At 44.5% G+C, this 24,052-nt stretch overlaps 1 long non-coding RNA gene and 2 other non-coding genes across 3 annotated transcripts in view; all 3 read left to right on the top strand.

The window, feature by feature from the left end:
- LOC140188998 (uncharacterized) overlaps positions 1 to 24,052 on the top strand; it is a 516,848-nt gene that overhangs the window by 59,014 nt on the left and 433,782 nt on the right. The gene's annotated exons all lie outside the window — the stretch shown is intronic.
- On the top strand, positions 13,458 to 13,529 carry trnaa-ugc (transfer RNA alanine (anticodon UGC)). The gene has a single exon. It is a non-coding gene; the product is annotated as a tRNA-Ala (tRNA).
- Positions 19,233 to 19,314, top strand: trnas-aga (transfer RNA serine (anticodon AGA)). Its single transcript has one exon. It is a non-coding gene; the product is annotated as a tRNA-Ser (tRNA).

Genomic DNA, 24,052 nt, shown 5'->3' with positions numbered 1-24,052 from the left:
ATTAACTACTACAATCCATGTAAAAGGTTGGATTTGGACAGCCTATTAAAGATACAAGGACAAAACAGATATAAAGTAATGTGGTGTGCAGATTTCAATGCTCATAGCACAATATGGGGGGATCAGATTACAGATCCAAATGGAAAGATAATTGAAGATTTGATGGAAGAAAGGGATTTGGTGTGTATGAATGATGGTAGCGGCACAAGGATAGATATAACAACAGGAACTGAGTCAGTGTTAGATATTACGTTAGTGTTTAATACCTTGGCTGGCATTAGTAACTGGGGAGTTTGGACTGCTTCAACAGTAGGCAGTGATCACGACCCAGTTTTGTGTTCAGTGGGTGAAAGAGTTGAAGTAAGACCAGGTGGCGGAACCCCAAAGTGGGTGTTTGGAAAAGCTGATTGGGGTAAGTTCCAGAAGTTGAGTGAAGAAGGGTTGATATTTCTGGAAATGTAGATGAATTAAACAGTCAGGTGACTTCAGCAATTATCATGGCAGCAGAAGGATCTATACCTAGGAGTAAAAATAGGATGAATAGAAAACTGGTACCATGGTGGACAGAGGAATGTTGTCAGGCTGTAAAAAACAGAAATAGAGCATTCAAGCTAGTTAAAAGAACCCATAATATGCAGCATTTGGTTCAATATAAGAAAGCACAGGCAGTGGTGAGAAGAACTATACGTCAAGCTAAAAGGGCAAGTTGGAGGAGTTTTTGCGACAAGGTAGGAAGAACAACACCTGTGGGAGAGATATGGGGAATGATTAAGAGGATGGGAGGAGATAGAAGGGAATGGGAATATCCAGTAATGATATCTGAGGAGGAAACTGCAGTCTCCAGTAGGGATAAGGCTGAGATCATGGCCAAGTCATTCGTACTGATACACAGTTCAGAAAATTTGTCTGAAGAAGGGAGAAGAAGAAGGGAAAGAATAATGAACCAACACCCAGGTGTTTTAAGCAGGAGGGAAGGAACAGATGATATAATTGATGATCCATTTACATTAGCAGAAATGGTGAGAGCAATAAAGAGATCGAGACCAACCTCCCCAGGGAAAGATCTGATATGATCTGTGATGCTAAAAAATCTAGGAGAAGGAGCGCTCTTGAAGTTGCTGCATTTTTATAACAGAGTGTGGGAGGAGGGAAGATTACCAAGTGCTTGGAAAGAAGCAGTAGTAATTCCAATAAGGAAGCCTGGCAAGGATCTGTCAAAACCCACTAGCTACAGACCAATTGCATTAACATCAAGTATATGTAAGATAACGGAAAGGATGCTAACAGAAAGGTTATCATATGAGCTTGAGAAAAGGGGAATGCTGGCAAGTTATCAGAGTGGTTTTAGAAAGGGAAGGAATTCCATGGACTCAGTGATTATGTTAGAGACTGAAATAAGGAAGGCCCAGGCAAATAGAGAGTCAGTAGTTGCAGTGTTCTTTGACATTGAAAAAGCCTATGATATGATGTGGAAGGAAGGATTATTAATTAAACTGCACAAGATGGGGGTTGGTGGGAGAGTTTTTAATTGGATTAAAGATTTTTTGTTTGGTAGAAAAATTCAAGTTCGGATTGGATCAGAATTATCAAAACAGTACATAGTGGAAAATGGCACACCTCAAGGTAGTGTGATTAGCCCATTACCTTTCATGATTATGATCAATGATGTCTTCACAAAGGTACCAGTGGATATAGGTAGGTCACTGTTTGCGGTTGATGGGGCCTTGTGGAAAAGAGGCATGAACATGGACCATATAATCAGGAAACTACAAGAAGCAATTGATGAAGTGGTGGAGTGGGGTTATGATTGGGAATGTAGATTTTCAGTAGATAAAACTCAATCTGTATTTTTTACCAGGAAAAGGGTTGAGGTAGGGAAGAAGTTAAGGATGTATGGGGTTGAATTAGAAAGGGTTGCATCATTTAAATTTCTGGGAGTTATATTTGATTCACGATTAACATGGGCAGACCATATCAGGAAAGTTGAGGAGAAATGTAAAAAAGTAATAAATGTGATGAGATGTTTGACTGGTAGGGAATGGGGAGCAAGTTGTTCAGCTTTGAAGAGAATGTATGTGGCTTTAGTAAGATCTGTATTGGATTATGGAAATATAGTATATGGATCAGCAGCTAGGTCTCTTATAAGGAAACTGGATGTGATTCAGGCTCAGGCCTTGAGAGTGTGCAGTGGGGCTTTTAAAACGTCACCAGTGTCAGCCCTACAGGTAGAAATGGGAATAATGCCTTTGGAACTAAGAAGGATGCAACTGATGGCAAACTACTGGGCTAACTTGCAGGGGCACAATGATTCTCACCCTACTAAAGGAGTGTTGCAGGAGTGCTGGGAAAATGGGAGGTTTCAGAGGGATACCTTTAGTCGGGTAGGGAATGATATCGCAAAAGAATGTGGAGTATTTGATCTGAGGATAAGTCCTTCAGTAGTTTATCCGGTTGTAGCTCCATGGAAGCTTGTATGGCCTGACATAGACTGGCATTTGTTAGAGGTAAAAAGGAAAGAAAGATATAAAACAGATTTGGTGAATGCATTTAACTGTCATGTGATGGAAAACTATAGAGATTATACTCACATTTATACGGATGGTGCGAAGGAACCTGCAACAGGAGTGACAGGGTTTGGGGTGGTCATACCAGCAAAAGAAATTGGAATCGGCAGAAGAACATCTAATAAGTTAGGAGTGTTTACAGTGGAGATGCTGGCGGTGTTGGTTGCGTTGCAATGGGTGCAGAAAGCCAGACAAGTCAAAGCATTGATATGTTCAGATTCATCCTCCGTTCTAGCAAGTTTAAGGTCTTTTCACACAAACAGTCGGCAAGATGTACTTTATGAAGTCCTTCAGTTAGTTACAAGGATTGCAAATCAGGGAGGTCAGGTAAAATTTCTATGGGTTCCAGCACATGTAGGGGTGAAGGGGAATGAGAGGGCGGATGAGTTGGCAAAGAGGGCATTAAAGAAAGAAAATGTGGAAATGCACATTAGTATCAGTAAAGCAGAGGTTAAGTGTGTAATCTGGGAAAAAGTCAACCGAATGTGGCAAGAAAGATGGGACAGGGAGGGGAAAGGGAGGCATTTATATCAAATACAAAAGAGTGTTGCAGTTACTAGGCTAGGTAATGGAAACAGAAGAGAGGAAATTGTGTGGACTAGGTTAAGGCTGGGGCATTGTGCATTAAACAAAACATTGAAAATGATAGGGAAACACCAGACAGGATTGTGTGAGGAATGTCAGGAAGAGGAGTCAGTAGAACATGTAGTTCTGAGTTGCAGGAAGTATGGGATACAGAGAGATGATGAGAAATAAATTAAGGGAGTTGGGCATGCAGGAATTCACATTAAAAGGGTTGCTGGGCATGGGTGAGAGAGCACAAGTCCGGGTATTTTTAGCATTTTTAAGGGGTACAGGTTTTTTTTTATATAGAATATGACGGATAAACAGGAATAGGATACTAGGATGGTCAAAGATGGGAGGGTGAAGTGTAGGGGTGTGTGTGTGTGTGTGTGTGTGTGTGTGTGTGTGTGTGTGTGTGTGTGTGTGTGTGTGTTTGAGATTGGGTGAAGGGATTTAGAATGTATGTCTAGTGCACATTCTGGAGCAGAGGGTGGCGGTAATGCACCATTAAGCTGGATGCCAACCGCCGTAAAACAAGATACAGACAGACAGACATTACCTCGCCCCACCCCCCCACCCCAAGGTCACTCTCTGAGCATCTGTTCGGAGGGTCCAGTGTTGTGGGAGGGGCAAGGTGGCTTTAAACCCGGCGTTACACATTCCATGGTATCGTTCTCTCCAAAGTGTTTCAGCTGTTCCTTTGCCTGTCTTCTCCACACAGTCATCCAGACAAACTGAGAGTGTCGGCACGAGTGCTGGGAAAGTGCGAGAGTTCATATCTCACAGCAGCAGTCTCTGTTTAATGTTTCGGAGTGACGGATTCGGTCATTGAGTGTAACGTCAAACGGCCTTGAGATACAGACGTCGTGAGGGAAAAGTGAAAACAAAATGATGAACGTCCCTTGTTCTCGGGAAACACTCCAGTTTTGGGCTATTTGCACACTAGATTGTCTCATATTATAATCCCGTCTTCATTTGAAGCAGGAGAACGGTCTCCTCGTCGGTAAATTGAACCTCGGTCTGCCGCGTGACAGGCGGGGATACTAACCACTGAACTAACGAGGAATAAACAAGAGTGGGGAATCTGTCACACGGATGTCAGTGTGTAGGAGAACTCATGGAGTCACTCTGATGTTTGTTTGTTGAGTGTAGAGCTGGTGCATTTTACCCATCCTCTCCTCACTGTGTGACTGGACGTGTCTCAGAATTCCTTAGCAATTCAGTCACTTACTGAGTTCAAGAACTGGGCAAATGAGGAGATCCCATTAACGTCTAACTGCATGTTGTTTGAACGGGTATTTATAATCAGGATTTGTTTCCCATTTACTGATACGTGAAACAGGAAACCATTTGTAGCCCTTCGAATCTCTCGGGTGGATTCTCCCTTCAGTCGGATCGCAGGTGCTGTGTTTCTCCGGTCTGTCGGAACGTCGCGACATCCACTGGTCGGAATAGGAACTGCAACAGAGTGAGGAACGATCCTTCAGAAAACAGCTCAGACCCTGAGAATCGAGTTACAGAATCTTATAGCCCCAGAGACCATTCAGTCACGGAGTCTGGTTTGCATCATGTGGAGATGGTGGTATAGTGGTGAGCATAGCTGCTTCCCAAGTAGTTAACACGGGTTCCATTCCCGGCCATTGCAGGTTGTACACTTTCAGGCTAAAGAAAAAACCCTCGCCGAGCACTATGAACGCAGAATCCTAATTCCTGAGCAATTTGTTCTGAGTGAAATTCACTCTAATGGATCTGATGGATTCCTCATGTACGATGGTGGTGGTCCCTCATGTAGGATGTTCCAGGACCCCAAACTGAATAAAAAGCACAGCATTAGACCCAGGAAGTCCGTTAGTTCCACGGACTCCGCTCGAGGAAACCCACACTTTGTGGTCAAATCGAACATACGTTTTCCTGACCAAAGACATAACCTGCCCCAGCTATTCTCTCGTTCCTTCTTTCATCCGGCAGAAGGTCCAGAAGCCTGAAAGAACGCACCACAGTCTCAGGGATAGTTTCAGTCCCATTGTTGTGTCGATTGAATGGTATCCCGGAAGATAGATAGATGTTTGACCTCAGAATCCACCTCGGTACGAAGCTGCACTTTATTATATACTTGCGCCGTGCTTTCTCTGTCGCTGTTACACTTTATTCTGCATTTTGTTATTGCTTCACCTTGTTCTCTTCCAATACACTGTGTAATCTCTATGAACCGTGAGAATGAGAAGTGTTTAACCGTATTTCGGTATATGTGACTAAAACATGTAGAACAGATTCAATTCTCACTGAGCCCGTTGCGGCGGCAGTTGGGAGCGCCGGCCTCCGGACAGCGCAGAGTTTCCCAGCTGGCAATGAAACGCAGCAGGAAAACAAGAGCTGAGATCACAGAGGGGGAGCAGCGAGAGAGGGTTTCACTGAACTCCTGTCGAAGGGAAGATTCAAACTTCTTCAGTATAGGTATCCCTTATTGACATCAATGGATCTGGGGTTGAGAGGGTGAAAATTCCTCGGCATACACATCAGCGAGGATCTCACGAGGTCTGTAAGTACCGGCCGCGTGGTGAAAAAGGCACAGCAGCGCCTCTTTCACCCCAGACAGTTGAAGAAATTTGGTAGGGGTCCCCAAATCCGAAGGACTTTCTACAGGCACAGAATTGAGAACACCCTGACTGGCTGCATCACTGCCTGGTATGGGAACTGTACTTCCCTCAATCACAGGACTCTGCAGAGAGTGGTGCGGACAGCCCAGCGCATCTGTAGATGTGAACTTCCCACTGTTCAGGACATTTACAGAGACAGGTTTGTAAAAATGATCCGAAGGATCGTTAAGGACCCGAGTGACCCGAATCTCAAACTGTTCCAGCTGCTACCATCCGGGAAACAGTACCGCAGCATAAAAGCCAGGACCAACAGGCTCCGGGACAGCTTCTTCCACTGGTCATCAGACTGATTAATTCAAGCTGATACAATCGTATTTCTGTCATATTGACTGTAATAAATATAGTAATATCTATTACATATTTACTATAAATTGCACATTGCTCATTTAAACGGAGACGTAACGTAAAGATTTTTAGTCCTCATGTATTTGAAGGACGTAATTAATAAAGTCAATTCAATTCAATTCCATGGAAGAGACTTCGTCGTGCACTCGTCGAATCAGAAACGAGAAAATGTGCAGATGATGGAAATCCAAGCAACACATACAAAATGCTGGAGGAACTCAGCAGGCCAGGCTGCTTCATGATCCTGAAGAAGGTTTTCAGCCTGAAACATCAACCGTGTACTTTATTCCATAGATGCTGCTGCACATTTTCTCGTGTACGAGAGAGCGAGAGAGAGAGAAAAAGCTACTGGAGTACTAGCGTCCCTGGGTGGGCTCGAACCACCAACCTTTCGGTTAACAGCCGAACGCGCTCGCCGATTGCGCCACAGAGACGAGAATTAAATGATTACGAATAAATGACGAATCTCAATTGAGATGCGATTTCCTTTTATAGTTGTATAATGTGTCATATCTAATGTGTTTTAAAACACAAGGATGAATATCTGCTGCCGCCAACAGAGATTATAGCAGAGGATGGTTTCGATCCATCGACCTCTGGGTTATGGGCCCAGCACGCTTCCGCTGCGCCACTCTGCTACAGGGAATACTAAAAAATGTTGAACTGTGAATGTTGCGCGATGTTTTCTGTATGTATGTATGCGTTTAAGCCTGTGGCTGTACATGTCTGGGTCTCGTTCTGTGTCTGTATATGTCTGTGTTCGTATATGTCTGGGTCCATTCCGTCTTCTTCCCGTATTCATAATCAAACGTACTTCATTTTCTTTGTTTATTCCCTGTTTCTCCTCTTTCTCTTTTTCCCCACCTTTCTTCCTTGCTTCCCTACTTTCTGGCCCACCCAGTTATTATCTTCGTGCCTTTTATGTTCTGTCCCGTCTTGCACCTTGTTCCCGATATTTCGCCCGTGAACACGAGGAATTCTGCTGATGCTGGAAATTCAAGTAACACACATCAACGTTGCTGGTGAATGCAGCAGGCCAGGCAGCATCTCTAGGAAGAGGTACAGTCAACATTTCGCCGGTGAAATGTGTTTTACTTTATTTAATTGTACAGACGGAGAATTCATCCCACTGGTCGGCTCATTTTTAATAAATAGCGACGTTTTCAGCCGAGGTGCCATTAACTTCCTAATCCTGTCCTGATGATTGAATGAATGTCGGAGTTCCTTCAGTGTTGAACCCGCAGTTCACCTTGTGAGCGGAACTCGCGACGTTGATGTACTGCAAGCACTCACCTCAAATGCAGCAACTCCTCCACCGGGATTACCTGTTGGTGTCATGTTCAGACCATCACGGCCGGACCAGTGAGTGACAGATGGGGAGATGTGGAGTATCGCTGATGCTTCGCACCTCCCTGCCACGCGGGGCGGGTTTTCCATTTCACCACCACAGCTTTGTAACTGAAACAGTAAGGATCGGATTTTAACTCTCCCACGTAGGGCGATGTAGAGATAGGCAGGCAGTTGCTTATCCCCTGGCTTGCTGAGTTACTCCGGCATTTTGTGTGTGTTGCTCGGAATTTCAACATCTGGGATTTCCCACCGATTTTTAAATTCACAGTCACCAACCTGGAGATGCCGGGGATTGAATTCCTTGCCTGTCCATCGCCTCCCTCTGGTGCTCCTCCTCCGTTTCCTTTCTTGCATGGTCTTCTGTCCTCTCCTATCAGACTCCCTCTTTTCCAGTCCTGTATCTCTTTCGCCAAACAACTTCCCAACTGTTTGCTCCACCCCAGCCCCTCCCGGTTTTACCTATCACATGACTTCCCCTTCCTCCCCCCTCCACTACTCATCTTTATTTTCTTCAGTCCTGCTGAAGGGTCTCGGCCCGAAACGTCGACTGTTCTCTTTTCCATAGATGCTGCCTGTCCCTCCAACATCTTGTGTGTGTTGATCCGTGTCTTCTGTCTCACTTGCCAAACCGCTGAATCTGCTTCCTTATAACATCTCCCAAAACCTTTGATTAAGTAGACATTCTGAGAAATGTTCTTAGTTGTAAAAATAAAATTCGAATTGATTAATTCAATAAAAGCTGTTAACACATACCAAATCAAACCACAAACAATATAATTAAAATACCTTTTTTGATTAAGGAAATTTACCCTTTCTCTCCCAGAGGCAGACACTTGATATGAGTTGTTTGTCTGGTCTGGGAATGAGTTCCCAAACATTACATTGAAATTATATCCGCTGGTGAATCTCACACCCACACAAACAACAGACACAGAGACAAACACACACACACACACACACACACACACACACACACACACACACGAACACTCACCACACGAACACTCACGCACACTCACGGTAGAAAACTGAAAGAGTAAATGTGACAAACACAGTGGGGATATGAAAAAAAAAGTCCTGGAAATACTTCAGAGGAACTGTCTCAATATTAGTTGCATGTGGACATCAATAAATACGCGATGGTCATAACATCCTGGCAGCGTGTTATGCCTTTGAAGAGACGGTGCTGTGGAAGACAACAACTTAAGAAGCACTGGAAACATTTTTAGGTAGTTAAGCTATCACCGAAGGAAGTAGCGTTATAGGAGTGAGTTGATAAACTCAGCTCACGAAATCAAATGAAAGAAATGAGAAGGGAATCTATGCCAAAAGCCAAGTGAGAGCGCAGTGCGGATGGAGAGGGACGAGAGAGCAGCAGCGAGGGAAGGATGAAGGGGGAAATATAACTTCCTCAGTGTTATCATTTCAGATTCTCTCTCCTGGGCCCGGCACATACCTCCTGTTACAAAGAAGGCACGGCAGCGCTCTACATGTCATCTAAAAGTTTGACAGACTTCAATAGATGTGTGGCGGAGAGTATATTGACTGGTGGCAAAAGGACCTGGCATGGAACCGCCAATGTCCTTGTACGGAAAAGCCCAGAAAGCGTAATGGATGGAGCCCAGTCCTGCACAGTTATGCCCCTCCCCACCGCTGAGCGCATCTACACGGAATAGAGGGCCGCGGCCATGCAGGTCATACTCTCTTCACACACACATCAACAGATCCATCACCCCGCAACCATCAGACTCCTGAAGAAGAATGGATAACTTCATTCACCCAACACTGAACTGTACCCACAACCCATAAACTCACTTTCAAGTCTGTTCATGTTCTCGACATTTATTGATTATTTATTTATTATTAATATCGCATTTGTTCTTTCTCGTATTTGCATAGTTTATAGTCTTTTGCACATTGCTCGTTTGCTGTTTTTCTTCAGTGCGGTCTTTCATTGATTCTCTTGTGTTTCATTGTATTTACGGTGGATGCTCATGTGGTTACGAGTATATACTTCGGTAATTAATTTAGTTTAATCTTTCAACTTTGAACTTTAGGGAGAGGAATCCATTTGGTGAGACGCGGATCTTGTTTCACACTGTTGGGCAGGAGGTGAAAAGATTGGCGCAGACCCACAGCTTTATTCTCTGGGACAGGAGTGTGCCAGAGGACTGCAACGAACGGAATGCATTGTCTACGGACCTAGAAGAAAGGGATCTGTTGCATTCATTGCTGAGGAAGCCAAGTAATTTGGTATATTAAAAGCGGACGGCTCTGCAGTTAAAGTTATTGGGTATATTTAAAGCGGACGCAGGTAAGTTCTTAAATATTGAGAGTGTCACACATTATGGGAAGACGGCAGGAGAACAGGGTTGGGAGGGATAATAAATCAGCCACGATCGAATGGAGGAGCAGACTCCATGGGCCCAGTCACATAACACTGCTCCTGTGTCTGATGCTGTTATTGACTGATAGCATTGATTCTGAGATACTGTATTCATGTGGATCATTGTGTCCAATTGTTCAAAGAAGATTTAATCAAACTAATCAACTGCAGTAATGAAATTGAATTAACATTACTTCGAGGTAAACTGTGGACTAAACCTCTGTACTATACCAGAAACTGACAGGTACACAATGAACCCCCAGTCTCACACTGTACCAGAGACTGGCAGGTACACAATGAACCCCCAGTCTCACACTGTACCAGAGACTGATGGATACAGAATGAACCCCACACTCTAACACTGTACCAGACAGTAAGAGGTACAGAATGAACCCCATAATCTCACACTGTACCAGAGACTGACGGATACAGAATGAACCCCACACTCTCACACTGTACTAGAGACTGACGGGTACAGAATGAACCCCACACTCTCACACTGTACCAGCGACTGGCAGGTACAGAATGAACCCCCAGTTTCACCTGCATCAGAGATTGACAGGTACGAAATGAAACCCAGAATCTCACACCGTACAGAGACTAATGTGTACAAATGTTTTTAACCCGCCTGTTTTGTGAAACGTACTCAAATTTACTGCTAAACCCTGCACCATGCCGACTTGTTACTCCTGAATAAATCCACCCATCACGTGACCGTGACTCGTCTCTGCCTTTCTAAAATGAGATTACACTGTACGTGTGTCCTCTCAAACTGAATGCGAACATTGTATTTGCCTCCTTACTCCCAACTCAAGCTGCAAGTCAACATTTGGGGAATCCTGCACAAGGACACCTAACTCCATTTGTACCTAATGTCTGAATTTTCTCCTTACCAAAACATCAGTTAATTAGAAAATATATTATTTGTAAAGTAATGCAAATGGATTCCAACATCATGCTAAACACTGAAATCAGGCCAGATGGCTGTTGCCCCCTTCCATTCTTCAAAAGTTGGAGAGATAGCTTAAATTTTTCACTTTCCGGAAACATTTCTGAATCTAGTGATTCTTGAAAAGGCGCACCATCTGTTCAGCTACCTCTTTCATATCTCTGCAATGAAGCCCATCTGGCCCAGATGATTCCGCTTCTCAAGCGCGTTAGCCTGTTCAGTTATGGGAGGCGACGGGACGACACAAAGTGACCGGGGCGTCGAGGCGAGGAAAAGGCGGATACACGGGACAAAAATGTTCAAAAGTCTGGGGAATGTATCGTCCCATGATTAACTCGGTTGTGGGATACAGATGCAGACACGGTGTCTCTGGCCATGGAGAACAACGACCTGCTCCTTCTTTCTGCAGAAAGTGATATTAATAGCCAGCGGTGGAATGAGAATGATATTTTTACGTATTTTGACAGTTTTGAGGATTTCGCCCTCTGCGATAGACTGGGGCACGAGTGTGTACCTTGATACACCGGGGACGAGGGACCCATGATGCTTTAATCATGCAAAGAATGCAAACAACACTTCAAGGGCAAATTAGGAGAGGAAAGGAAAGTATAAGTTTGCTTTGGCAGACAACTAGAAGGAGAATCCCAAGGGATTCTACAGATATATTAAGAGCAAAAGGATAGCAAGGGACAACATTGGCCTTCACGATGGTCAGCGTGGTCATCTGTAAATGGAGCTAAAGGAGATTAGGGAGAACTTAAAATATTTTTTTTTACTTTAATTTTCTCAGGAAACGGACGCACAATCTATATAACTAAGATAAAACATTAGTGAGGTTATGGGCAATACTCTGATTGCAAAACAGGGGGCAAATTGGGGTGTAAATACTTCATGGCCTCGTAAGGTATCCCTTTGTCCTTGTTGAAGGTTTGTGCAGAAATAGCAGGGGCCATCGCAGATATATTTCACATATCCTTAACCACGGGCGATGTTCAGAAGGTTTGTTGCTCTGTTGTTTAAGAAAGGTTCCTTGAAATTACAAGCCGCTGAATCTGAAATTAGCAACGGGTAAATAACTGAAATATTCTCGAGAACCAGACATAAACAGTACGTATATATTTGGATAGGCAGCGCCTGATTAGAGACAGTCAACATGACTTTGTCCATAATAGCTTGCATTTAACCAGTCTAATAGAGTTTTCGAGCAGCTTACAAGGGGAGTTGATGAGGAAGAAGGTCACACTGGATCTTTGGAACTAAGCGCTGCAGCAAGCAGACTCAGAAGGATTAAACAAAACTAGGAACGTTATTAACAAAAGAGACAAAGCAGCAGAACTTATAAGGTCTTTGATAGCTCAGAATAACTCGGTTGGAAATTCACTGGGCAAGGATCTGGGCCAACTGTTGCCCGAGAGATTAGCGCTGCCATTTTACATACACTGCAGGGCAGTAAAGAATCTGTGCCCAGCTATATAAAGCCCTTGACTCTTGAAAAGCTTACAAGAAGCCATCCTGAAGTCACAAGTCCAAGGACACTTAATTTAACACCTGAAAAGTCTCGAGGAGAACTGATTGGAAGTATCCAAGAACGATTGCAACTTAGTGAGATTCTCTCCTCTAAAGGCCCAGAGCTCAGGGTGAAAGTCACCGACCTGAAACGTGAACTCTGATTCTCCCTCCATAGATGCTGTCTGAGCTGTGGAATATTTCCGGCAGTTTCAGATTTTACTTCAGTAATAGTCCTGTTTTCTCCGACCCCGGGATCAATACACTCCCCATTGTCATGGTCCGGTCCGTGACGTCCGCATTCCGGTTTACAGTCCGATCTATCGATCCTTGTTCCGGGTTTTCCTCTTTTCTCCTTTGTTCTGTTGGGTGCCTTAATTGACGCACCGATTCTCATTTCGGTCTGGCACGTAAATACCTCTGCAAACCAGGGATTGTTTGCTGGACTGTTCCCTTCCTTTCCTGCCTGAAACCGTCGCCTGCATCCTCGTCAGTATCCCCATCAAGTTCAACCGCCGGAGTGAGAGTGGAGCATTGCCGCGCCAAGAGAAGAAACTATCTATCGTTGAGTTCGGAACTGTCTCTTTTTGTCCCCGTGTTTAGTGTCCGTGTTCTGTGTCCGTGCTCCCTTTCTGCTGCCATACCTAGATACAATATGTGACAAAAGCTTCTCTTTCATACTATTCATAGACATCATATCATTACAGAGTGCATTGACAGAGAACAAGGTAAATCAACAATAAAATGTAGAATAAAGTGCAACAGCGACAGAGAAAGCACAGTGCAGGTAAACAATAAGATGAAGTGTCATAACGGGGTAGATTGTGAGGTCAAGCGTCCATCTTTTTTCACAAGGAAACCATTCAATAGTCATAACAGCGAGATTGAAATTATCCTTCAGAATGTGGTATGTGTTTCCTTTTCCGTGATCATTCTGCTGGAATCTAATTGGTTTCATTCCACAAAAATTATCATGGTGTTTGGGAAGAGAACTAAAGAAGGATCAAGTATGATCGCACTGGATGGTGGAGCAGACTCGGGGCCGAATGACTGTGGCCATCAGCCATTACCTGTGTTGAACTGCTCAATTGTGATATGCAGGAAGGTTTGGACCTGAACACTTCTGTGGTTCAAGCGGGGATGTAGCTCAGTGGAAGAGCGCATGCTTTGCATGTATGAGGTCCCGGGTTCAATCCCCGGCATCTCCACGCTAGTGAGCATTGAATTTTGAACATTGCAAATCGTCAATCTACCCAATCGTCAGGTTTGCAATTAGCACAATGATGCGTTGAGTCTCAACGTGGACAAGACTAAAGAGAAGATTCATTAGGCCAAGGGATCGCTCATTACCGCAAATAAACGGCTCCTCCAGAGAGAGAGAGAGAGAGAGAGAGTGGACCACCAAACCTGCCCTCTGAACGCCACAAAGAACAGCAAGAAAGCGCACCGGTGTGTCCACTTCCTGGCTTCAGTGAGACCTCCCCAACCCCTCTTCAATCTGTTTTTATTTCACAGGAACATCATTGAGAGAGCTCTAACCACTTGCTAGACCGTCTGGTACGAGAATCGCAAGACATCCGACGGCAGGACTCTACAGAGGGGAGAGAGGACTGCTGACAGCAGCTCACTTTCACATTCAGACCCAGTGATTTGCGGACTATTGAAAACTGACGGAATTCTGATCTTCATTCGATCATATGGACGGATTGGGAGGTGAACGGGACTCGGGACTGGACAAAATAAATCCCGGAGTGTGGGTGTATTCTCCGCTGCACCTCAGACTGCGGTCGCTGCTCGTTATGTCGGAGACTGACCGAAATAGCATACACAAATGGAGGAGAAATTCAGCGGGCCAGGCAGCATCTCCACAGGAAACACCGACTGTTTACTCCTCCCCAGAGATGCTGTCTGACCTGGTGATTTGCTCCGGCATTCAGTGTTTGGGATTTCCAGCACCTGTGTTTATAGCCTAAATAACAGCCCGCTGACAGAGAGAAGGAAGGCAAGGAGACACAGAGGGAGATAGCCAGTGTGTCTGACTGCAGGGCCGTAGGAATAGGGCCAGAATGATAATGAAAATCAGATCCGTTGCTGAAATGTCGGGACGAGATATCCAGCTGGGTCGGAGCACAGAGACCGGATAATAACCGGATGGGGCAGGAAGTGATGAACAGGGAAAGGAGGACGGGGTGGAAGGTAAAAGCGTGAGAGAGACACGAGAGAAATTAGACAGGGAAAATAATCCAACAAACAAAACAATAGATAATCGGGGGAAAGCGTCAAAATTAACAAATAGAAAGACAGGAGAGGAACAGAGATATTTACCTATCAGCAGAATGGCGCGGCGGGAATGTGCTGGGCCCGTTATCCAGAGGCCGACAGATGGAAACCATCGTCTGTTATTCTTCAGCAGAGTATTTTACCGCAAATTGCCGTCACGTCACCTGTGAACACAGCACACATTTCACTTAAACAGAAAAACTTGTACTTCTAATTGAAATTTCCATCCACTCACTTCATCACTTTCCGAGATTTGTTGAGAACTTCGCGGATAAAACGACAATTGCTGTTGTGCTCAGCGTTTGTCCAACACATCTTGTTCTCCACTGCATGAAGCTGTGTCTGGTATTGAACAGACTGGACAGAAAATACTGGAAACACTCATCACCTCAAGAAACATTTGTGAGTGATGACACGGCATTAACCTTTCTGATTGTGACACTGAATTAGAAATGGTGGGAGAAAAAGAGAGCTTTCAGTGTCAAAGAAGGTGAGAAGTTGTGTGGGAAGTGAAAACGGGGACATCTCAGATAGGGCGAGACCAATACTCGATGACGGTAAGACAATTCGGAAAGAGAAACTCTGGGCTGAAATTGCAGACGCACTACGGGCAGAAATTTTCATTTCATAGAGAAGGATGTAATGTGACTGAGTGATTCCAGACCCAGACGTTTATGAGACAAGTGCTGAAAAACAGGTACAACACACGGCGATCGCCGGGAATCGAACCCGGGTGAGCTGCTTGAAAGGCAGCTGTGCTCATCCCTATACCACTGTCGCTCCATGTTGCGGGAGTTTCGAGGAGTGAAGCGGCTCCCATGCTCCATGTGATTCCACCAGATCCCGAGCCGCTCTCTGTCGGATCAATCCTCACTCTGCAGCAGGTTTTATTCCTGCAAATGGCGCCTGCCTCACGCATCAGCAACTGTGAAAAAAAAAATTCTGATTGTCCATGTTCTTTAGAAAAACCGATGAATATGTAAGTATGAGTTGAGTTTAGGAATAAATAAAATAACCACCAAAAACGACATTGCTGGGATTATACTGCAATTCTCTCCATTTTGAGGAGCAGATCTGCTGGCAAATCACACAGAAATGTCATATTGTAGATAGGGTTACAGCAATCAGATATTTCAACTTCTCCAAAATTAACCAGATCATTTTTTGTGCAAGATAACAAATGGAATTTTTGAAGTGCCTCTGGAAGAGTATTTTTGTTCCAATCCGTCGATAGTCCTATCGAACTAGGTTAGGAAATTCACTCTGTAACTTGTAAATACAGTAAACAAAACTCGCACTTTATTGTCTCTGCATAAACAACAACGTAACTGTGTCGACACCGGGCCAACAATTTAGAACAGGAATTCTGCTGTTCCCGCTATACCAATACTCACTCAGACTAATTTTCTCATCTATATCACCAAACTGGGGCATCTCAGTTGGCCAAGTGATCCATCCTTTCTTCTCCCAGTCACTGACTTGGGAGTTCTTCCTTGCGATGGTGGGTTTCTGGAAAGAGTTATCGCTGCTAGCACATTCGAAGTTTCCACTTTTATATTCATATTTTCCAGTTCAGTTATCCCATTCCAGTGTCATTGACTGTAGGTTATCTGAATGGCTTGAATTCTCCTTTCTGTTGACTCTGCTCCAGGTCAGTATCCATTTATTGCCCTCTTCTCAGCAAGCGTCAATCGGTAGTTTATGGCTCTTTGTTCCCTTCAGGAACCAGTTTGTGTCATGGTCCGGTCCGTGAAATCTGCATTCCGGTTCACAGTCCAGTCGTGGACTCAGGACTCCGGGTCTTCCAGCTGTCCCTTGTTTTGATTGAGTTGATCATAGGCACCTGATTCCCATCTTGGAGTTTGGAATATAAGTAGCCTTGGGGTTGCGTGCAGGCTGCTAGTTCGTCTTGCCAAGATACTCTGGGAGTAACCTGCCTGTGGAAGGCTGGAGCGGCCACTCCATCTTTAGGCCGCGTTGGAGAACCATCGCTTCATGGAGCCTTGCTGTCGGTAGTCGGAGCTGTCTTTGTGGTATGGATTCGGCTGTTTCCAGGGTCAGCTGAGTGGCTGCCAGCCACTCCGAGCTAGGTAGGGATCTGGTTGTTTCCGTAGCCAGCTGAGGTTGCTGGCCGAACTGCGACTCAGAGCAACCCCGATGCAGAGGTGGAACTTCCTGTAGTTCTTCGGTGTTTGTCTCTTCTTGTCCTCGTCTCCGTGGGGTAAGTCAGGCCGTTTCTTCCGTTGCCTGCGGGAGGATCTGTCTTGTCTTGTCCACGCCTCTGTGGGGTAAGTCAGGCAGTTCTGCCGTTGCCCTGCATGGGGTCCTGTCTTGTCTTGTCTTTGCCTCTGTCGGGTAAGTCCAGTCGTTCTGCCGTTACCCGACGGATGGACCTGTCCCACCTTGGTGTGGAGATAGTTGAGTTCTGGCTTGTCTAAGGTTAAGTCCCAGCTCTCTGTCTATGTACTGTCCTGTCTCATGTTAGTGTGTTAAAGATGAGTCCCGGCTTTTTGAAGTATAAGTCCCGGCTCTATGTTGATGTACAGTTCCCAGTCTGTCTCCGAGTCTCAGCCTCCGCAGGCCTCAAGAGCCAAGACTCCAGCCTGCAGGCTTCTACACTCTAGATCCCAGCCATGTGTTCTGTAGTCATGTCATGTCGTTGGCTGGTTCTAGGGCCCGAGCCCGAGGCAAGACCCAGGTTCTGGGCCATTGTCCAGACTCTGGCTCGGAGCCCAAGCTCCGAGTGTATATCTCCTTGTCCGGATTCCCTGTCTTGTCCATGTCCTAGCCCATGTCTGTGTTCTTGTCCCTGCTCCTTGTTTACATCCTGTCACGTCCCTACTCTAGTCAAGTCCTGTTCCTTGTACTTCAGTGTCTGTGTCTTGCTGTTGGGTCCACCATCTACGCCCCCCCCCCGCCATTGTGACAGTTTCAATCACTCCAGACAGGGATTGACCCCAACATTCACACATTTGCATGTTATATTATATCAAAAACACTTCACAATAACTTCTAATTTGCAAAAGATTTCTTAACCCGCAATTTACCTGAAGCAACGTTGTGTTTACTTTAAAACACCAAAATTTTCATCTCATAAAATGGAAGATGTAAAACGGTTCCACAAAATTACATATTCACTTCCAAGTACATGGCTGGTACAAAGACACTTGTTCTGTCTGCTTCCACTGTCCTTGAGCCATTCGAGTTCTATGTTATGTTGCATATTTGAAATCTTCTGTGGCCAACATCTCCTCCTTTTCGATCCACGGAAAGTTCTGGCGATCACATTACTGTTTATGTCTCAGTGAATATAGCACAAAAGGAACAGCAGAATTCATGACTATATCAAAAAATACCGATAAGGATTTAAAAATATTGTCATAACAAAGCGTGAAGAAACATGATAACATGTAACCAATTTCACACGATATATCAAGGAATTTAACAGTAATTAATTATTTTAAAATACAACATAGCTATAAGAAATTAAACAAGATCAACACAAAGAAATTTTAGAATGGCATGTGCTTTTCAAATATTGAAGTTATTAAAGTTGGCCTTAAAAAAAAAAAAAAAAAAAAACAACAACAACAACACGGGGGGAAATGTCTTGTGTAACCATCAGTACAAAGAGCAAAGCAATAATAACATGGGAAGTAAAACATATGCATTTAAACCTCAGTTCCAAACTTTATTCCAAAAGGGATGGATTCTGCAAAAAGTCATTAGCTAAACCCACATAATATTTAATAGTCTTGGATAACAGATCCCATAGTTTAATAACATGTTTAAAACATTAAAAACCAAAAAAAAAATTGCAACTTAGAGTTCCCTTCTTGTCAGATACGCTTGAAGTATCAATGGAATAAGTATTATTCACCACACCAAGCAAATACCAACATACATTAGCCTCATTTCCTTTCCACACTTCGTATTACATGCAACCTTCAGTGGAGCCTTCGACCATTGAGGCCACTCATTAGCAGAATTCCCGCACCAATCGCTTCTGAACAGCAGCGTGTTTTAATTGCTACTGTGAGTTTAATCCATTGATGGATTATCTACCTTGGCTTGTTCACAACAGCTGTCCAGACTGCAGTCAAGTTAGAGGTAACTTAATAACAACATAGCCCAAAAAACTACACAACGCAACACCCAGTGCTGAATTGTTTTTCCCCAGTAGGCTCAACCAAACAGATATCTCAGAGGCATTCCACGTATTCATCAACTTGATTTTCCATCTATATGGCTATTGAAATACTCCCTCTGACGTAACGTTGCCTTTCTTACATGTTTTTTTTTCTCTGTCTTCCGCTGTAAATTGTAGACCAGATCCGTGGCTACAATTCGAAAGTCTATAAAATACTCCCATCAGGGTCGTTTTACCCGAGGAGTTTCTTAATCCCCGCAGAAGGATTCTACATCTCCCGATCCTGCTCTGCTCTGACTGAGACTCCATCCAATTCAGTGACTGATTTCCTGGTGAAAGGTCATTGAGCTGAACGTGAATTCGGTTTCTCTCTTCACAGACGCTAACAGATCTGCTGAATATTTCCAGCAATTCCCGCTTTTAGTTCAGGATCAACCCTGTTTATCTGACTCCGGGATTTGAATCCAGCTGTGAAGAACTTGTAGTCGTGGCCGAGTGGTTAAGGCGATGGACTAGAAATCCATTGGGGTTTCCCCGCGCAGGTTCAAATCCTGCCGACTACGTGTTTATATCGGTTTTGACGCCTTGAATCCTCTCACGGATGCAGATTGTAAAAAGCCAGTCGAAACACCGATCTGTATTCGCCGCCTCCAAAACCAAGAAGTGTCCATGTGTTCCGCTTTTATTCAGGTGGGCTGTACGATGCAATCGGTCAGCGTGTTCGACACTGTATCCGAAATGCTGGTGGTTCCAGCCTATTCAGGGACGCTGTTGATCCAGTGGCCTTTGCTGTACGTTTTGAGCGCTCCGTGCTGTTTCTAATACGTTTATTTATTTATTTAAAAAATCCACATACAGAAAACAGAACACTACCACGACCTGTCTTGCTTACATTGATGTTGACATAAACTTAATATATTGTACATGGACGATCAAACCAACAGAAACTCTTACAGGGCACCAGTGTATTTCATGTTTAAATTTATGTTATCGCCACTTGAACCAGATGGATAAATTCACTGAACTTCACTCACACCAACACTGACTGTTTCCACAACTCACTTTCAAACCGGACATTTCATGCTAGAGACATTTTTGCTTTGTTATTATTAATACTTTCTCAGCTCACGCTAGCCTGAAGTACGGGGGTGCTGAAGCACACTCATTCCTCAATAACTCCGGACCTCAAACCATTCTACTGTTGTACAGTATAGTGGTTTTCAGCAGATTTACAGAAATATTGCTTTAATGCTATTGTGTAGTGACTTTGAGATGGTAGTTGTTGATATTACCATTGGGACAATATATACCCTGTACATGCTCGATCGTCTTTCAATTTCTTCCTTCAATTCACGGCAGATGCAATTTAATGTGGATAAATGTGAGGTTATCCACTTTGGTGGCACAAATAGGAAAACAGATTATTATCTGAATGGTGGCCGATTAGGAAAAGGGGAGATGCAACGAGACCTGGGTGTCATTATACACCAGTCATTGAAAGTGGGCATGCAGGTACAGCAGGCGGTGAAAAAGGCGAATGGTATGCTGGCATTTATAGCGAGAGGATTCGAGTACAGGAGCAGGGAGGTACTACTGCAGTTGTACAAGGCCTTGGTGAGACCACACCTGGAGTATTGTGTGCAGTTTTGGTCCCCTAATCTGAGGAAAGACATCCTTGCCATAGAAGGAGTACAAAGAAGGTTCACCAGATTGATTCCTGGGATGGCGGGACTTTCATATGAAGAAAGACTGGATGAACTGGGCTTATACTCGTTGGAATTTAGAAGATTGAGGGGAGATCTGATTGAAACGTATAAAATCCTAAAGGGATTGGACAGGCTAGATGCAGGAAGATTGTTCCCGATGTTGGGGAAGTCCAGAACGAGGGGTCACAGTTTGAGGATAAAGGGGAAGCCTTTTAGGACCGAGATTAGGAAAAACTTCTTCACACAGAGTGGTGAATCTGTGGAATTCTCTGCCACAGGAAACAGTTGAGGCCAGTTCATTGGCTATATTTACAAAGGAGTTAGATATGGCCCTTGTGGCTACGGGGATCAGGTGGTATGGAGGGAAGGCTGGGGCAGGGTTCTGAGTTGGATGATCAGCCATGATCATAATAAATGGCGGTGCAGGCTCGAAGGGCCGAATGGCCAACTCCTGCATCTATTTTCTATGTTAATTCAGTATAGTTCTGGTGCTTTTCACTTGTTAATTGTTTGCTATGTGTGTTTGCAATGGCTATATCGATTATGTACGTTGTTATTGCCTTTTTAATCCAGTAATATTATATATGCAGACGGTATTATGGATTGTCCTGTAAAGAATCAGTCATAAAATAATTGTACGACTCTAACCCTAATCTAGAACAGGTTTGTACTTATAGTAAGGTATGGTGTCTTTTATGAGTTTGCATTTTAAAGCAAGATTTTGGTGAATGATGTTTGCCAATTGACTGTCCATGTGTAAATAATCAGATTGAGTTAAACTGCTGCTCCATCTTGTAATGTGTTGGATTGTTTCTGATGTCCCTTGTCATTTTCTGCATTTATCGGCTTTAATTTGTTGGACTTTTATTATGGATTTGTAACATTTTTGTGTTAAACACCTGGCCCTGTAATGCCACAACGAACCCCTCTGTTTCTGGGAAGAGGTCTCCAACTCTGACCCGAGCGTTCCACGTTTCCTTCTTCATACCTTGTCTGCTCAGATCATAGGGATGTTTTCCATGGAGGGTTGCTGCTCCATTAGTTAACTTTATTTGATTATTATTTTGCGTTTTTGTATTTTCGCAGTCTGTTATGTTTTCTGCATTGATTGTCCGTCTTGTGTGCACTCTTTCATTGATCGTATTCTGTTTCTTTCACTTACTGTGAATCCTCTGGAGAAAATGCATCTAACGGTAGCATATTTGTGCTTCGACACTGAATTTACTTTGAACTCTGAAGTGTTCTGCGCTGCTACACAGGACCCGGACCCTCGGTGCCCTCCAGTGGCCGTTCGCTGGTACTGCCTCACGGATCTCACTGCGACTCTCCGGGTCCTTTTGTGAACCCAGGAGCAGGGACGTTTCGCTTCTTCACATCAACGTGCAAGTTAAATAAAGCGGCGACTTGCTGCTCCACTGCGAAGTTCACGGGTCGGTCACATTAGTACAAAGGGAAACAGATAATGTTTCAGGCGGAGCCCCATTCGTCACCACTGGGAAAGAGAAATTAAGGTATTTTTGAGTTTCAGACAAAGTGGGCGAACGTGATCATCAGGCAAAAGAAAAGCCGCGGATCTGGTGAGACCAAGTGAGTGACTGTGACTGTTATCATCGGACTTTTGTTTCTGTTATATGAACAACAAAACTGTGGGGAATGCCCAGGACAGCAGTCTATGGCAATGAAAGGAGGGGGGGGGGGAATGGAATCAAAGACCAGGTGGGCGGTGATCGATGATGGGTGTTTTTTGGCACAAATATAAGAGTAACGCACACAAAACACTGGATCATCTCAGCAGGTCAGTCAGCATCTATGGAGAGGAATAAAAAATTATGTTCCTTTATCAGTACTGGAAAGGAAGTGGGAAGAAGCCAGAATAAGAAAGTCGGGGAGGAGAAGGAGTTCACGCTACAAAGTGATAGGTGAAGCCAGGTGAGGAAGGAGGGTAGATATGATGGGGAAAGGGGAGATTGAAAACTGGGAGGTGACAGGTGAGGAAGGAGGGTAGATATGATGGGGAAAGGGGAGATTGAAAACTGGGAGGTGACAGGTGAGGAAGGAGGGTAGATATGATGGGGAAAGGGGAGATTGAAAACTGGGAGGTGACAGGTGAGGAAGGAGGGTAGATATGATGGGGAAAGGGAAGATTGAAAACTGGGAGGTGACAGGTGAGGAAGGAATGTAGATATGTAGGGGAAAGGGGAGATTGAAAACTGGGAGGTGATAGGTGGAGCCAGGTGAGAACAAGAGGTAGATATGTTGGGGAAAGTGCAGTATTGAAAACTGGGGGCCATAGGAGAAGCCAGGTTAAGATGGAAGTTAGATATGCTGGGTAAAGGGGAATATTTGTGAGGCTGGGTGGTGATTGGTGGAAAAGGAAAAGGGTTGAAAGGCAGAAATCAGTTTGGAGGGGCGGGTTGAATAGAGGGAGGTGGTAAACATACGAGGAGAGGTGAGGACGCAAGAGCGAATCCCGAATAGAAAATTAAAACAAAGAGAGGAGAATGGAGAAATTAGCGGGTTAGAGAAATCGATGTTCATTCTATCAGGTTGAGGGCTACCCAGACGGAATATGAAGTGTTGCTCCTCCAACCCGAGGGTGGCTTCATCATGGCAGTAGAGGAATCCATGGACCAACATGTCAGAATGGGAATGGGCAGTGGAATTAAAATGGTTAACCATTGGGGAATCCTACTCGTTGCGGACGGAGCAAAGTTGTTCGACAAAATGTTTCCCCAATCTATCTTGCGTCTTGCAGTTCTGGATGAGGCCGTATTGCACCCGATACAGGAGACGGCCCAGAGAAACTCACAACTGAAGTGTTTCCTCACCTGGAAGGACTGTTTGGGACTCTGAATGTTGTGAGGGAGGAGGTGAATGGGCAGGCGCAGCATTCTTCCGTTTGGATAAATGCCAGAAGGGAAATCAGTGGGAGTGTGTAGTCGTGGCCGAATTGTTTGGCGATGAACCCGGAATCCATTGGGATTTCCTCGCGCAGCTTCGAGTCCTGACAACGGTGTATTTACAACAGTTTCTGTTTGATATTGTCCGTGACTCTCTGATGCAAACCAGTCATGTAGATTGTGAAAAACCGGGTCCAGCCCAGCAGCGATTGTTGGTTATGTTCTACAACGCAGAATTGAACCATTTATTCCTACTTTCCACAAAACTTGTCTCTGCGGCGCTTCGGTGAGCGCGTCCGGCTGTTAATCGACAGGCTGGCGGCCAATGATCCGGCAGATTTGTTTCTGTTGTGTTTCATTGTCAGCTGGGAAACGCTGCGCTGAAGGGAGGCCGGGGCTCCCTACTGCGGCCGCGATGGGAATTTAAACTGTTATATTTTAGACACATGTACCGAGATACAGTGACAACCTTCTCGGTCATACTGTCCCTGGAGATGAAATCATTGCACAGTGCATTGAGATCGCACAAGGTAAAGCAACAACAGATAACATCAGTAGATCAAACAGTGGGATTGAAACTATCCATGAGCCTGTGATACGTTCTTTCAGGCTTTTGGGCTTTCTGCCGATGGTAAGAGGATATAAACAATCGTTTTTCAGGTAGGTAGGAAGTTTAAAAATACAAGAGTAAACCT

The sequence above is a fragment of the Mobula birostris genome, chromosome 28, assembly GCF_030028105.1.
Source record: "Mobula birostris isolate sMobBir1 chromosome 28, sMobBir1.hap1, whole genome shotgun sequence".
Classification (NCBI taxonomy): domain Eukaryota; kingdom Metazoa; phylum Chordata; class Chondrichthyes; order Myliobatiformes; family Myliobatidae; genus Mobula; species Mobula birostris.
The sequence above is the reverse complement of the archived record's forward strand: the minus strand, read 5'-3'. Positions and strand labels throughout refer to the sequence as shown.